We start from the raw sequence: 13,559 nt of genomic DNA on the forward strand, positions 1-13,559 counted from the left end.
AAAATTAAAATAAGTTAACCTGGACTCACAAGTGAGTCAAGATCCCATCCAGTAAGGGCCTGTGACAGAAAGGCTCACTGAGATGCTCCTGGAGAAATGATACTTGTTCACATGTGACCATGGAGTTCTTCAATACAGAAGGTCTGGTGGGTGTTCTGGCTGCATTTTGAGTTGCATGATACTGGAGAGCTCACAGAATCATGAAATGGTTTGGGGTGGGACCTTAAAGACCATCTGGTTCTAGCCCCCTCCCTGCCATGGAGGTCTTACCTAGCCCAGGTTGCTCCTAGCCCCATCCAGCCTGGCCTTGAATACTGCCAGGGATGGGGCATTCACAGCTTTTCTGAGCAACCTGTGCTAGGTAAGACCACCAAGCACCAAGTCTGGGTCCACTTGCTACCACCTTGACGCGTTGGTTTGATTCTGACCTTTGAAGAGTGGTCCAAGTTGTCTGACAGTGCAGTGCTTCACCTCTTTGAAAACCTAAACCACTCTTTTTTATAAAAATGAAATGAGAAATTTCGATTTCCAAACGTTCTTTCTGGTTGTTTTTAATGTTGCAGAAATGTATAAGAATTTGTTGGTTTAGAAATTATCTTTTGTTTTGATAAATCAGCATTTTTTGGCCAGAAAAAAGGTTTTTTTAAAAAAATCTGGTCACTTTCGGTAAGTATCACCTTGCTTATGCACCACCCTCATCGATCTTTTATTTTCTGGCCCTGGGTAATCACTTTCTTCTTCCTTCCTGCCCTTTGTTAGTTAAACGGCCTCCTCTAGGCTTTATACTGGCTTCATCACCTTTTAGACCTCATCTTACTCTCTGCCCCCCCAATGGGAGCTTGAAAGGCAGCAGACACCTGTTCTGGATCTGTAGTCTGCATGCTGCACTGTATGGACCTTTTCATTCTCAGACATTACTGAGAGCTGGTTCAAGGATTTTTTTTTCCTGTTTTCTTGCCTGTTTCTGTCAGAAACTCTTTTTAGAATAAAAAGTCAGCCTGCTGGAAGGACCAGCATCCCCCATCTCAGCACCTGGGGGAGCAAGCAAGGAGCTGTGTTGTGCAGAATCTCTGCCTTGTCCTGACAATTGTGTTTGGGAAGACGAACTGAAGTTTTGTGTTTCAAGCAAACAAAACAACCCAAACAAACCCCAAGTTTTTCTCACCAGTTCTGCTGTGGCTCAGAAGAGCAGCTTTGCAGTGCCAGCTGTGTCACTGTTACGTGGTCCTGGAGACTTCTGGGGTTTCAAACAGCAGCCCCTGGGGATGGGATACCTCAGGCTGTGTGTTAACTCTGGATCCTACAAGCCATCACTCAGATTTTAATACCAGCGCCTCTCGTGCTGCTGCTGTGTTACAAAAAAGCAACTGCTGTTGAGTTTAATGCTAGGTATCATTTGAACAGATGTCATCCAAAAGCAAGAGAAGTTGTCTGTGATCCCTGATCACTCCTGGTGTGTCGCTGACAGACCAGGCTGGAGGGTCCTTCTTGGAGGGGTCTGTGCTGCTGAGCTCTTGCACCAGGACCCTGTAGCACAGAGCGTGGCGCTGTGTGGAGCTGTGCTGGGGGGATGAGCAATCGGCACTGATTTCTCCAGGAAATCTGCTGCTCCAGGGCTGGTGGAAGAGGTGACACGTGCTAATGGAGGAAGAAGGTGCAACAGATCCCCACCAGCATCGATCAACCCCACTCCAAATTTTGCCCTGCAAGGATCAGACAGCATAGTCCAGAAATCTCTGGAGGTGCAGAGCTTGGGCTAAGGAAACATCCCCAGGAATACCTACCCTACTGACTTACCCAGCACTAGCAAAATAAACAGGGCAAAATCAAAACTCATGGGGTTCTTTTGTGCACCAGAGACCTTGTCCAGACAAGCAGAGATGATTCATTTCCATGCAGAGCTCTGCAGCAGTGAAATTCTTTGCAACCTCTTGCTTAAAGGTTTTTCCTTGCTTGGCTGAAGCACACAGACACTGTGGTCAGTGATGGCCCGGAAAGGATTCAAACACAGGCGACCTGAGGTGTACCACAGGTGAAGTCAGTGGGACTGGAGATGTGCTGAGCATCACGAGCAGCTCCAGGTCTGGAGTTGTGCTCCCAGCCACAGCAGAACAGCAGAGACTGTCACTGCTAAGGGCTGGAGCTCGGACATGAATAATCCTACTACCAAACCTCCCACAAGTCACCTTCCAAGCACCTTGCTTAGGGCTATTTTTCAACAGTTGAGTAAGAGTGAATAAAAACATCAGCAAAAGAGGCACACTGAGTAGTAAGCAACTGAGTTATCAGCTCAGTGGAAGAAGACAGTAATGGTGTCTAAGAGCATAACCAGTCCTGATGTGTTTACTCAGAATTTTAGCAATTTTTTTGTCTTTTCATGCAAAGAAAACACCTGGTACCCCCAGGGCAAATCCTAGTGTCATTGTTTAGCTTTTACTTCATCTTTACTCCCACAGCTTATGGTGCTGCTGGGATGAGAATCCTACCAGGGTATGAATGAGTCTGTACCGAACACAGATTGAAGGTACGACCTGGGGACTCATGATTCCCTTGGTGGAACTCAGTTACAAAGAATAAACATTCCCATAATTGTAGACACCCCAGGGTATTCCAGGCATCCCTATGGGCTGGTGGATTTGGCACAGGAGACACAAATTGGCCGCTGAAGACCACAGAGAAGATGTGGTACATCTCAGAATCATAGAACTGATGCCTTGAAGCAGCTACCTGAAAACAGAGGCTACACGAGTTTAAGAGAATAAAGGTGGGTATTTATTTGAAGGGCCTTCAAAGGTACACCTTGGGAGTCAAAAGCTTCCAAGGGACTCCACCCAAGATGGATCCCAGGTCATGGGTTTTTCACACTTTTAAAAGTTTGGCCCATTTGCATATCAGGGTTAATTCTCTGATTATAATTTCAGATAATGATGTAATTACCCCAAGTTGGCTCCCCCTGTCCAGAGGCTCAGTTTACATATTTCAAGGCCTGGGACAGCAAGGTGTCCTTGAGTTCAGGCCCAGAGAGGGTTTGTTACATCTAATCAAAACGAGAGAACAGTAGCTAACAGGCTGTATGAAGTTTCAGAGTTACATACTAACCAGTACAGGATCTGAAAAATATAAAAGCTAAAACCTAAGGCATCAGAATCACTTACACTGGGAAAACATTTAAGGTCATCAAGTCCCGCTGGTAACCCAGCACTGCCAAGTCCATCACTGAAATCATGTCCCTAAGTGCCACATCTACACATCTCTTAAAGACCTCCAGGGATGCTGACTCCACCACTGCCCTGGGCAGCCTGTTCCAGTGCTTGACAACCCTTAAGGAAAAGAAATTTTTCCTAATATCCTGAACTTCCCCTGGCACAACTTGAGGCTGTTTCCTCTCATCCCAAACCAAAACAACAGGAGGCTCCAGGTTTGAACCCCACCTTCAATGTCCACTAATGTGTGAACCAAAGACATCCATCAGTGCTTAAGATGAGAAAAGCCAGAGGGTCGGGGTTTATCTCAACAATCAGATGCTGGAAGTAGACCATGAAGCCAGTAATGCACAGTTACCTCAGCAGAATCATGCCCACAACTCACTGTCATGGAAAGGACCATTCTCCTGGAAGGTGCATCCAGGTGATGAAAGTCTGAATGCAAACTTATGAGGTCGATAGAACCAGTAGCCTCACACAGGAGCTGGTGAATAAGTCTTTCCCATCAGATCTGCAGTGGGATTTGGGGAAAGAACAGCTGCATTTGTCTGCCGGCTCCTTGGGCATGTTCCACCTGCTTAATTGAAGGCAGGTCCGAGTGAGCCATCTGTTGACCTGGTTGAGGAATCAGAGCTTCCCACTAATTTAAAGATATTCTTAACAGGTTATTAAAGGCCTAGAAGGAAAGGAGAGATGGATAAAAAACAACAGTAAGAAGCTTTGCCTTAGAGGCACAGGTAATATCTGTAACAGCTGCTACACCCTATGCCTAAGCTAATTGTTAAATGAATCACCCTGGCAAAAGAAGCATTAATAAAGGGAAGCGAAGACTGAACATCTGGAAAATAATATGAAAGGGAAGAATTTTCATATTTTGGAACTCCTTGCTGTGTGGGAACTGCTTGGGGAGACAGCTCTAATTGCTTGTCTGAGAGAATGAAAAGCAAATCTATTCCCAGTCTGAAATCAGCACAGTCATTGTGTATTCCTCTCTGCTCTCCTGTCCCAATACCACAACTGTTACAGGGGGCCCTGACCTGCAAATATCAAGACAAACTCTTCATCTTCTCCTCTTTGCCCAGAAAGCAGTGCTGGTCCACAAAGGCAGTGGTGTGCACCAGCCTCCTCAGGACCTGGGTCCAAGCTCAGAAGCTGTTTTGAGCAGCCAAGTGCAAGACAAACCATCAAAATAAGGTTATTCTGGTGGCACCTCTGTCTCAGGGCTGCTGGGTGGTTACCAGGACTCATTTGATAAGCCAGCTCTCTGCCTGAGGCTGTCATGGCAATGGCTGTGGGGTAGGAGGGGAGAACACCAGGCCTTCTGCTGCCTGTTCCTGCTGTGCCTTGCAACACTTTGCTGGCTACAGGGAGCTAAAGACATGGCCAAGTTTCTCCCTCTACAGAAAAAGGACATGGCCAACACAGAGCAGAGTCCTCTGTGCAAGCCCCCGGAGATGCCTTGTCCAGCACAACAAGGAGCTCTGCAAAAAGAGCCCACACCACAGTCTGAGCCAGACCCTTTTCATGATTTGACACTAGAAACTGGGCTGGATGAAACTCTGGAACGTTCCTGGGCCTCATTCAGCTTTGGTAAGGAGAACCAAACCAGGATACCATGGATCTCTCTGATAGGAGGATGCTGGGATTTTAGCATATACCTGGAAAACAGATTTGCTGCAATACCTGTGCTCTGAGTCTGACTGGGATTAGCTTTTCTGCTCACCATTTCCTTGCAGAAGCAGCTCATGATTCTTCCACCTTCCCTCCATTTGGTCTTCTTGCTCTTCTGCCATTCTGCATTTTCTCCATCTCTCGTCTTGGAGAAGAATCTCCTTCACTTAACACCTCAAACAGCACTGTACAGCCAGATCTCCATCCAGCAGAGTACCTGGCAGCCCAGGTTTCTGCACAAATGAGTCCCGGGCAGCAACTTCCCAGGGCACAGGTCCAGCAGGACACAGTGGGTCTGTAACAGGGGCATGCTGAGGGCAGGGGAGAGAAGCAGCACTGAACCAGGGCCCTGCGGCAAGACAGGGTCACAGCTCTCTCATTTCAGCAGGACTGTAAAAGTCTGATCCAGTCTTCTAAACAGAGCTTAAAAGCAATTCAACCACCCTCCAAACACAACACTGCTCCCAGCCCAAGCTTGCAAGGCACTGCCAGAGGCATGTGAAGCCCTTCTGAGGGCTTTAATTTCCACCTGCAAAAGCGATAGGAGAGTTTTTCGATATTTTACATTTGCACTGGTGTAGGTGAAATGCCAACCTGAGCACAGGCAGAACTTTTATGTGGGACCCCACTTGTAAGGTCCCCAGCACCACCTGGCATGCCCCAGATCCCACCCCTCTGGTGCCACTGAAGGAAGAACCTTTGACAGCTGTCTCTTGACTGGCTGAACACAAAACTTCCTGTAACTGGTTGTTCCGATCTGCTTCTTCCTGATGTTCTTCTGGAGTAGCTGTGCGTGGGAATCAATTTCGCAGGCAGGAGACCTGACACGGGGATGTGCCACCAGCCCAGTGGCAGCGGGTGGCATGGCACTGTGGCATGGCCCTCCGGAGGGCTGTCCAGTGACACGGAGCAGAGGAGGCTCAGTGGGTGCCAGGGCCAGGGATGAAGAGGGACAGCACCCCGGGCACCCGCGGGTGCAGGGAGAGGAATGCCACTGAGGCACGGACAGGGAAGAGGCTGAAGCCAAGGAGGGGGTGTGGGGGGGCTGGGGCCAGGCAGGCGCATTCCCAAACATCCACGCAAGGATCCTAAAGCATAATTATGAAATTTTAAAAAACAACTTGACGTTATAATTATAACGGCTCCTGGAGGAGCCGCGTAATTGAATTCTAGGGTGTCTCGCTCTCATTGCAGGCACTAACAAGAGAATGGCTCAGCTTCCCTTGCAGCCTTCCCGGAGCCCTGCAAAGCTCGGGAGACACCCAACAATTCAATTATTGTTTCCCTCTGGAAAGCAGATCATTTTAGACACGCGGCCAGCTCTAATTACAAAGGAGAGGGGGGAAAATTTCTTGTGTCCAAAATTATTTGACTCATTAAAAGGATTTACTTTCCGCCAGGCCTAAGGAGTTGAAGCTCTGGTGGAAGGATGGAAGGCAGAGAGAAGCAGCGGCTCTGGCAGGAAATAGAGGGACCCCTACGTGAAGCAGCATCCCCAGGAGCCGGTACTCGGGGCTGAGCCCCTCCAGGTCCCCCTTTCCCAGGGAAAGCTGTTTTCCATGCGGAAGGAAGCCGGGGCTGCAGCCAGGGGTGGTCAGAGGCAGGCAGAGTTCATGGCAGACCACGAGGCTTCGCACCAGCAGCATGTGAGGAGAACAGCTCCCTCGCAGGGGTTTGGCAGGAGCGAGACCGGGGCTGGGGCTGGGGAGCTTCCCTCCTCCCTGCTCTCCTCGGCAATGAAAACATGAGGTCTTTTACTCAAAAGCTTCATTATGGTGTTGTGGGGGCTTTTTTTCCTCAGATTATTTTTAAGTGCTCTCTTGTGGCAAAAGAGAATTTTACGTAGGGGAGGTCCCTTTTCCAATTACCATTAATTAACTCATCTGTAATAGATTTTTTTATAGCCCTCCATTTCCTATGGCAGGGAGAAGGCAAAAGGCAGGAGGCTGACCTGCTGCTCTACCCCCGGATGGACCAGGGCTAATCCAACCTTACAAAGACAACACTTTAGAAGGGATTTTTTCCATTTTTGTTTCATTTTTTATAATTAAAATAATGCCTTCATGGGTTTTACAGGGACAATGCTACTGCCCAGTGTGGACAGCTTGGGTGAGAAGAAAGGGATTCTGGGCACAAGGCTCCCAGAACCATTCCATGCTCTCATACCCAAATCCACACTTTCCCTCCTCTCCAGTGCAATGAAATGAATTCCAGCGTAATGTTTATGGTTAATTTGAAATCTAGCACTTGTTAGCTAATCCTGTTAGTAGCTTGCAAAAACAAGGGATCCCTTGTATAATCAGTAATTATAACAGGCGTTTTATGTTAAATTATATCTAATAAGCAAGACAAAAAGAGGGATGTGTTCTCAGATGAAGCTTTCCTCATCCAAAAAGAAAATAAAATAAAAAGAGGCAAAAAAGTCTTCTCCATAAGGAAATTATACACCTAGAGGGAAAATTAGAAAACATTAAGCAGTGGGATGTCACAGTGCTTTTGGCATGTCGCAGCACAGTGCCGGGGGTGGGAATTCAGAGTGGTTTCTCTCCCCATGGCAGGACCTGACCCAGCCGGCCGCCATCGAGGGCTGAGGAGCTGCGGGGTCGCGGGGCTGGGGATGCCGAGGACAGGAGGACAGGAGGAGGAGAAGGAGGAGGAGGAGGAGGAAGAGGAGGAAGACCGTGTGTGCCCCAGGGCAGAGTGGTGCCGCCGCTGGGCCCGGCTGCCCGGCTCCGCATGGACGGGGCGGGCGGTGAGCCCCGGTCTCTGCGCACCGCTCCGCACCGGCCCGCACTACCCCGCACCGCCCCGCACCGCTCCGCACCGCTCCGAACCGCACTACTCCGCACCGCTCCGAACCGCACTACTCCGCACCGCCCCGCACTACCCCGCACCGCTCCGCACCGCTCCGAACCGCACTACTCCGCACCGCCCCGCACTACTCCGCACCGCCCCGCACTACTCCGCACCGCTCCGAACCGCCCCGCACCGCTCCGAACCGCACTACTCCGCACCGCCCCGCACTACTCCGCACCGCCCCGCACCGCTCCGCACCGCCCCGCACCGCCCCGCACCGCCCCGCACCGCCCCGCACTACTCCGCACCTCCCCGCACCGCTCCGCACCGCCCCGCACCGCCCCGCACCGCCCCGCACCGCCCCGCACTACTCCGCACCTCCCCGCACCGCTCCGCACCGCCCCGCACCGCCCCGCACCGCTCCGCACCGCCCCGCACCGCTCCGCGCCTGTGCGGGGCAGCAGCAGCGCACTGCGAGGGCGGCGCCGCCTGCGCGGCTCTGCGCGGGTTTCCCGCGGTATCGGGCGGAGCAAAGGAAACCGCAGCGAGAGTGGGAGAATCCCGGTGAGAAGTGGAGCCCCTTCCCCTCCGCCAAAAAAAGAAAAAAAAAAAAAAAAAAAAAAAAGAACATTGGAAGAAAAATAGAAATTAAAAATAAAATTTTAACATTAAAAAAAAGGAAGCCACTCCCGCTGCGGAGAAAAGATGTTTGTGCCCTGAGGAAGCAGCCGCGCTGTGGCCGCGGGTGCGCACCCTCAGCTCTGCGCTGGGGCTCCGCGGGGCCTGCGGGCTCCTGTCCGCGGGGATCCCGTGACAAAGACCCTTTTGTCTGACTGTAGGACCTCCGGCCCCGAGTTCCGTGGTTTATTGGTTGTAATGCCTGATGGAAATAAAAGAAGGTAAAAGAAGGTAGAAGAAAAAAGAAAGGTAAAATAAAATAAAAATAAAAATAAATAAATAAAATAAAATAAAATAAAATAAAATCCCCGGGGCAGGCTGGAGGGCTTCGTTCTCTGCAACTTTTTCCCGTTTTAAAATCACACTTTCATTAAACCATCCCCTAAAATGTGACAATGTTTAACTACCTGAGTTATTGCAAATACGTTTAATCAAATAGACTCTTGAGGAAATCTCCCTCCATAAACACGCAATCTTGTCCTTTAAACATGTGTATAATCAGAAAATCTAATTAAAAGCTAATCGGAGGGCCGGGTTGGGTTAATTCTGCGCGGGGGCGGGCGTGCTGCGCGGCGGCCCCGGCCGCGGTGTCTCCGCTCGGCTTTTCCATCCGAGATGGCAGATCCTGCCCGGATTCCAAACACCGTGTGTCAGGACGAGAAGCAAATGTTGTTTTAGCTGGAAAGTAGTAATAACAAAGCCATTTATGCAAGCACATTAGAGCGGTCGGAACCCTGCCTCTTAGTTAAAATTTTTGAGCCAGAAAATTAAAAACAAATATTTAACTTCGCAATTTGCACCCCCCGGCTGCCGCCGCCGCGAAACTTTCCGCATGCATATGGATGAACCCGGCCCCGCGCTCGCCCGGCCGCGGGAGATGGTTTAATGCGCCTTTAAATAAATTAATAGAAGTTTTGGGGCGATGCCGGGGCGAGGCGCGGAGGGGCCGCGTGTGCGCAGCCCAGCGCGGGGGGAGGATGTGTTGGAGGTGGCGAGTCCCGGCATCACCGCGGCCACCGGTGTGGAGAGGGGCGGAAACTCCGCGGTTCCCACGGCCCGGGAGGAGCCCCCGCGCTGCTTCCGCAGCCGCGCAGAGAGCCCGGAGAGAGACTCCTTCGGGAATGTGTGCGGTGAGCAGGGACCGAGCCCACCGCGCAGGGCTGCGGAGCGCGGAGGAAGGACGTGGGGTTGGCGCTGAATTCCAGAGGGGCTGAGGGGGAATGAGGGAAGGGAAGGGAAGGGAAGGGAAGGGAAGGGAAGGGAAGGGAAGGGAAGGGAAGGGAAGGGAAGGGAAGGGAAGGGAAGGGAAGGGAAGGGAAGGGAAGGGAAGGGAAGGGAAGGGAAGGGAAGGGAAGGGAAGGGAAGGGAAGGGAAGGGAAGGGAAGGGAAGGGAAGGGAAGGGAAGGGAAGGGAAGGGAAGGGAGATGGGGAAAATCGGAAGAGAGAGGAAGAGAGAGAGGAAGGAAGGTAAGGGATGGAGGGAGGGAGGAAGGAAGGTAAGGGAGGGAAGGAAGGAAGGAAGGAAGGAAGGAAGGAAGGAAGGAAGGAAGGAAGGAAGGAAGGAAGGAAGGAAGGAAGGAAGGAAGGAAGGAAGGAAGGAAGGAAGGAAGGAAGGAAGGAAGGAAGGAAGGAAGGAAGGAAGGAAGGAAGGAAGGAAGGAAGGAAGGAAGGAAGGAAGGAAGGAAGGAAGGAAGGAAGGAAGGAAGGAAGGAAGGAAGGAAGGAAGGAAGGAAGGAAGGAAGGAAGGAAGGAAGGAAGGAAGGAAGGAAGGAAGGAAGGAAGGAAGGAAGGAAGGAAGGAAGGAAGGAAGGAAGGAAGGAAGGAAGGAAGGAAGGAAGGAAGGAAGGAAGGAAGGAAGGAAGGAAGGAAGGAAGGAAGGAAGGAAGGAAGGAAGGAAGGAAGGAAGGAAGGAAGGAAGGAAGGAAGGAAGGAAGGAAGGAAGGAAGGAAGGAAGGAAGGAAGGAAGGAAGGAAGGAAGGAAGGAAGGAAGGAAGGAAGGAAGGAAGGAAGGAAGGAAGGAAGGAAGGAAGGAAGGAAGGAAGGGAGGGAGGAAGGGAGGAAGGGAGGAAGGGAGGAAGGGAGGAAGGGAGGAAGGAATCAAAAAGAAAAAAGAAAAAAGAAAAAAGAAAAAAGAAAAAAAAAAGAAAGGAAGTCAAAATAGAGACGAGAAGACAAACATCAGCCAAGTTTTCTAACTGGGTCTGGTCCCACCTCGGCCGAGCACGGCGGGTTTGGGTCAGCGGGGAAGGGATTGGCACCCGGGACCGGCTGGGCACCCCCACCTGAGCACCCTCCCGAGCATCCCATCGCAGTGCCCGCACCTCCCTGTCACCACAGCTCTCCCGCCCTGACGCTTCTCCTCCCGGACATGAAAACTCTTGCATTTATCCTTCTCCTTTTCCCTCTTTTGTTTCCCTACCGTCAATTTGCCAGCCGAGCATCATTTCTCGGTAAAATTCAATTTAACGAGTGCAGGCTGCATCGAGCGCCCCGGGTCCTGCCGCAGTGGGACGGGGCATTTGCCGGGGCCGTTGGTAATTGCAGCTTTTGGGGGGATTTGGGAGATCCTCAGCATCGACAGCCACTAAGTGTCATTTCCTTGGCTCGCTGGGGAAGTATGTGGAAGTTATTTTTATTGATGTGCTCCTGGTACATTATTTTGGCAGTTGCAATTTCCGTGTGACATATCCAGACTCTCCTCCGAAAATCGAGAAGGGGAAAAAAAAAAAAAGAAGGGAAAAAAAAAAAAAGGCGCCTTGACATTTATCCCCAGCTACTGCCGCTGCTCAGTAACGTTTAATTACAAAACTCGGCTGCGATGCCAACCTGTATCGGTCATTAGGAACCTTTCTTAAAATCTTGTCAGCCTGCAATGAGAAACAGATTTAATGGAGGCAACCACAAAGCTCCTGGTCTGCCAGCTGAAACTGAGACTATGCAAAAGAGGATAGAAATGCCAAAAAAGCCACCGCATTCCCTTCCTAGCAACCAACTCTTTAAATTTATTGCACCTTTTTTTCCCCCCCATTCCTGCCCTTCAAACTGCCTTTGAGGAACTGGGCAGGATCTTCTTTATTTTTAAAGGTGTTTTGGGGAGGGAGAAACAAGTTTTTCCCGGGGGTGTCGCTTGTGTCGGTTTGGCTGGGTTTGTTGGTTGGGGTTTTGGGGAACGAGGCGACGAGAGATAGAGACGGCCGGTGGCGACCTCCCCCCGCGTCTCGCCGGTCCCCTCCCCACTGTCCCCGGCATTCCCGGCCCCTGCTGTCCTTGCAGCGAGGGGACGCCAGGGGGCAAGAGGCATTCACAAAGACTGCATCCCTTCATCCCTCCACCATTCCATCTCTCCTTCTTCCCATCCCTCCGTCCTTTCATCCCTTCACCCTTCCATCCTTCCGTCCCTCTCTCCCACGGGGGTTTCATCGTCTCACAACTGCAAAAGTCAGATTTCTTACTAAAAATAAAAAGAAAACATTCCGCAAAGTGGTCTAAATTCCCAATCCCGCCCCCCCCCCCCAACCTTATCTCCACGTGCACCTCGTGCGCACGGCAAAGCGCTGCCTCGCACGCAGCACAGCCAGGCGGAAACAATATCCAGCAGCCTTGTAAAGAACGACAGAGTTTATTTAAGCCAGCCATTAATCCTACTTACCTTGCTGCTATTTGGACCTAATCCTATTTCCTCTGTGCATTATAAGGACAGTGAAACGACACATTTTTGTTCTCCTGGTGGAGGCTGGCTGGGAGGAGCACGCCACCGGTGCCTGGGCTGCCGCTGGAGCCGGAGGAGAGGGATGCGCTCCGCGGGCAGCAGCAGCCTCCAAAGGAAATCACTCAAGGGAAACTTCGCCAGAGAAAAAAAACCACATTCAATTTCCTGACTACTGCTTTCCTGCCTGAGTTATTTATTTTGGCAACCGCACGTTCAATAAATGAAATATTCAGTCAACTGACCTCCGTGCCAGCTCATATGATTCTTTCAGGGGTCCACTTTTTTATTTTATTTTATTTTGTTTTAGTCCTTAGATAAACTGCAGGGAGGGTTCCCATATCCTGGCTTTGCTTGGCAACTGATGCATTACATGGCTTATGAATTTTGCAGACAATGAACCCCAGTGTGGCTGAAGCAGACCGTACACACATCTACGTGCCATTTCCCAGGCACGTTAGACATTAGGGAAAAGTATCACTTATTTTTTCATCTTTTTCACACCTTTCCCTTTCCCAGACTTTGCCCCAAACGCTGAGTTGGGATGTGAAGCTAATGCCAGAGATTTTGCTGCAGAGACAGAAACCACTTAAAATAATCAGATGGCAAAATACCAGGCTCACCCCCGAGAGCAGCATTTGTAATGCTCCTGCCTGGCATTTTATTCCTTGCTTTATCTCCCCGTATCACACAAATCCATACGCTGTGTATCATTTCTGTTTGAAATGCCATGAACTTGGTGTTTTAAATCGAACCAGCCTTCCTTTTTTTTTTTCTTTCTTTCTTTTCTTTTTTTTTTTTAGCCTCAAAACAATGGAGATTGTCAAAGGGCCCCGGGTTGAGCTTTTCTGCGTGTTCACAAAGCGTTAAAGCTTTATCGAACAAACCGGCTCTGTCTGACCCCTGCCAGACAAAAGGCAAGTTCCATTTTCCTCTGCAGAGAAGCGGGGCAGAGAGGGACACAGAGAGGGATGTACAGTAGGACTGGGTGGGCCTGGGGTAATGGGGTGCCCCAAGGCAGTGGTGGCATGTCCGGTCACCCAGCCACAGCCCTGGTGCTGCCAGTCCTGGTCATTTTGGTGGTGCTGATGTGCTTGGCCTCATGCAGGTGGGGGCATGGTGCCAGTACAGCCAGGGAGCAGCAGTCCAGCAAGCTGGCACCTGCTGGGGGCTCAGGCAGGGATTTTGTGTGGTGCTGTGCTGCATTTAGTGCTGCACCCAGCCCAGCGAGCCTCGACTGAATGAATGTCCACCCACTATGAATGGTCCTGGAGGGTTTGGATTTTTCTTTGAGGCTTTGCACAGAGCAGAACCATTCCATTGCTCCTAAGGTCCACACAGATGATTTACCATTTCCATGGGGTTTTTTAATGAATTTTGAATAAGATGGGAACATCTCGCTCTGGAGCAGTACACCACCAGGGAGGCTGGGAACGGTGGCCAGGCTTAAAGGAAGAAATGGTCAGAGAGGTAAGAAATGGTCAGAACAGCCTTCTGAGGAACAA

General features: G+C 50.6%; 1 long non-coding RNA gene across 1 annotated transcript; it reads left to right on the forward strand.

The window, feature by feature from the left end:
* Positions 1-9,156: 9,156 nt before the first annotated feature.
* LOC116447259 lies at positions 9,157-12,298 on the forward strand. The gene is made up of 2 exons (XR_004241550.1): positions 9,157-9,478; positions 12,044-12,298. It is a non-coding gene; the product is annotated as an uncharacterized LOC116447259 (long non-coding RNA).
* The last annotated feature ends 1,261 nt before the right edge of the window (positions 12,299-13,559 follow it).

This window comes from Corvus moneduloides, chromosome 1, assembly GCF_009650955.1.
Source record: "Corvus moneduloides isolate bCorMon1 chromosome 1, bCorMon1.pri, whole genome shotgun sequence".
NCBI classification, from domain to species: Eukaryota; Metazoa; Chordata; class Aves; order Passeriformes; family Corvidae; genus Corvus; species Corvus moneduloides.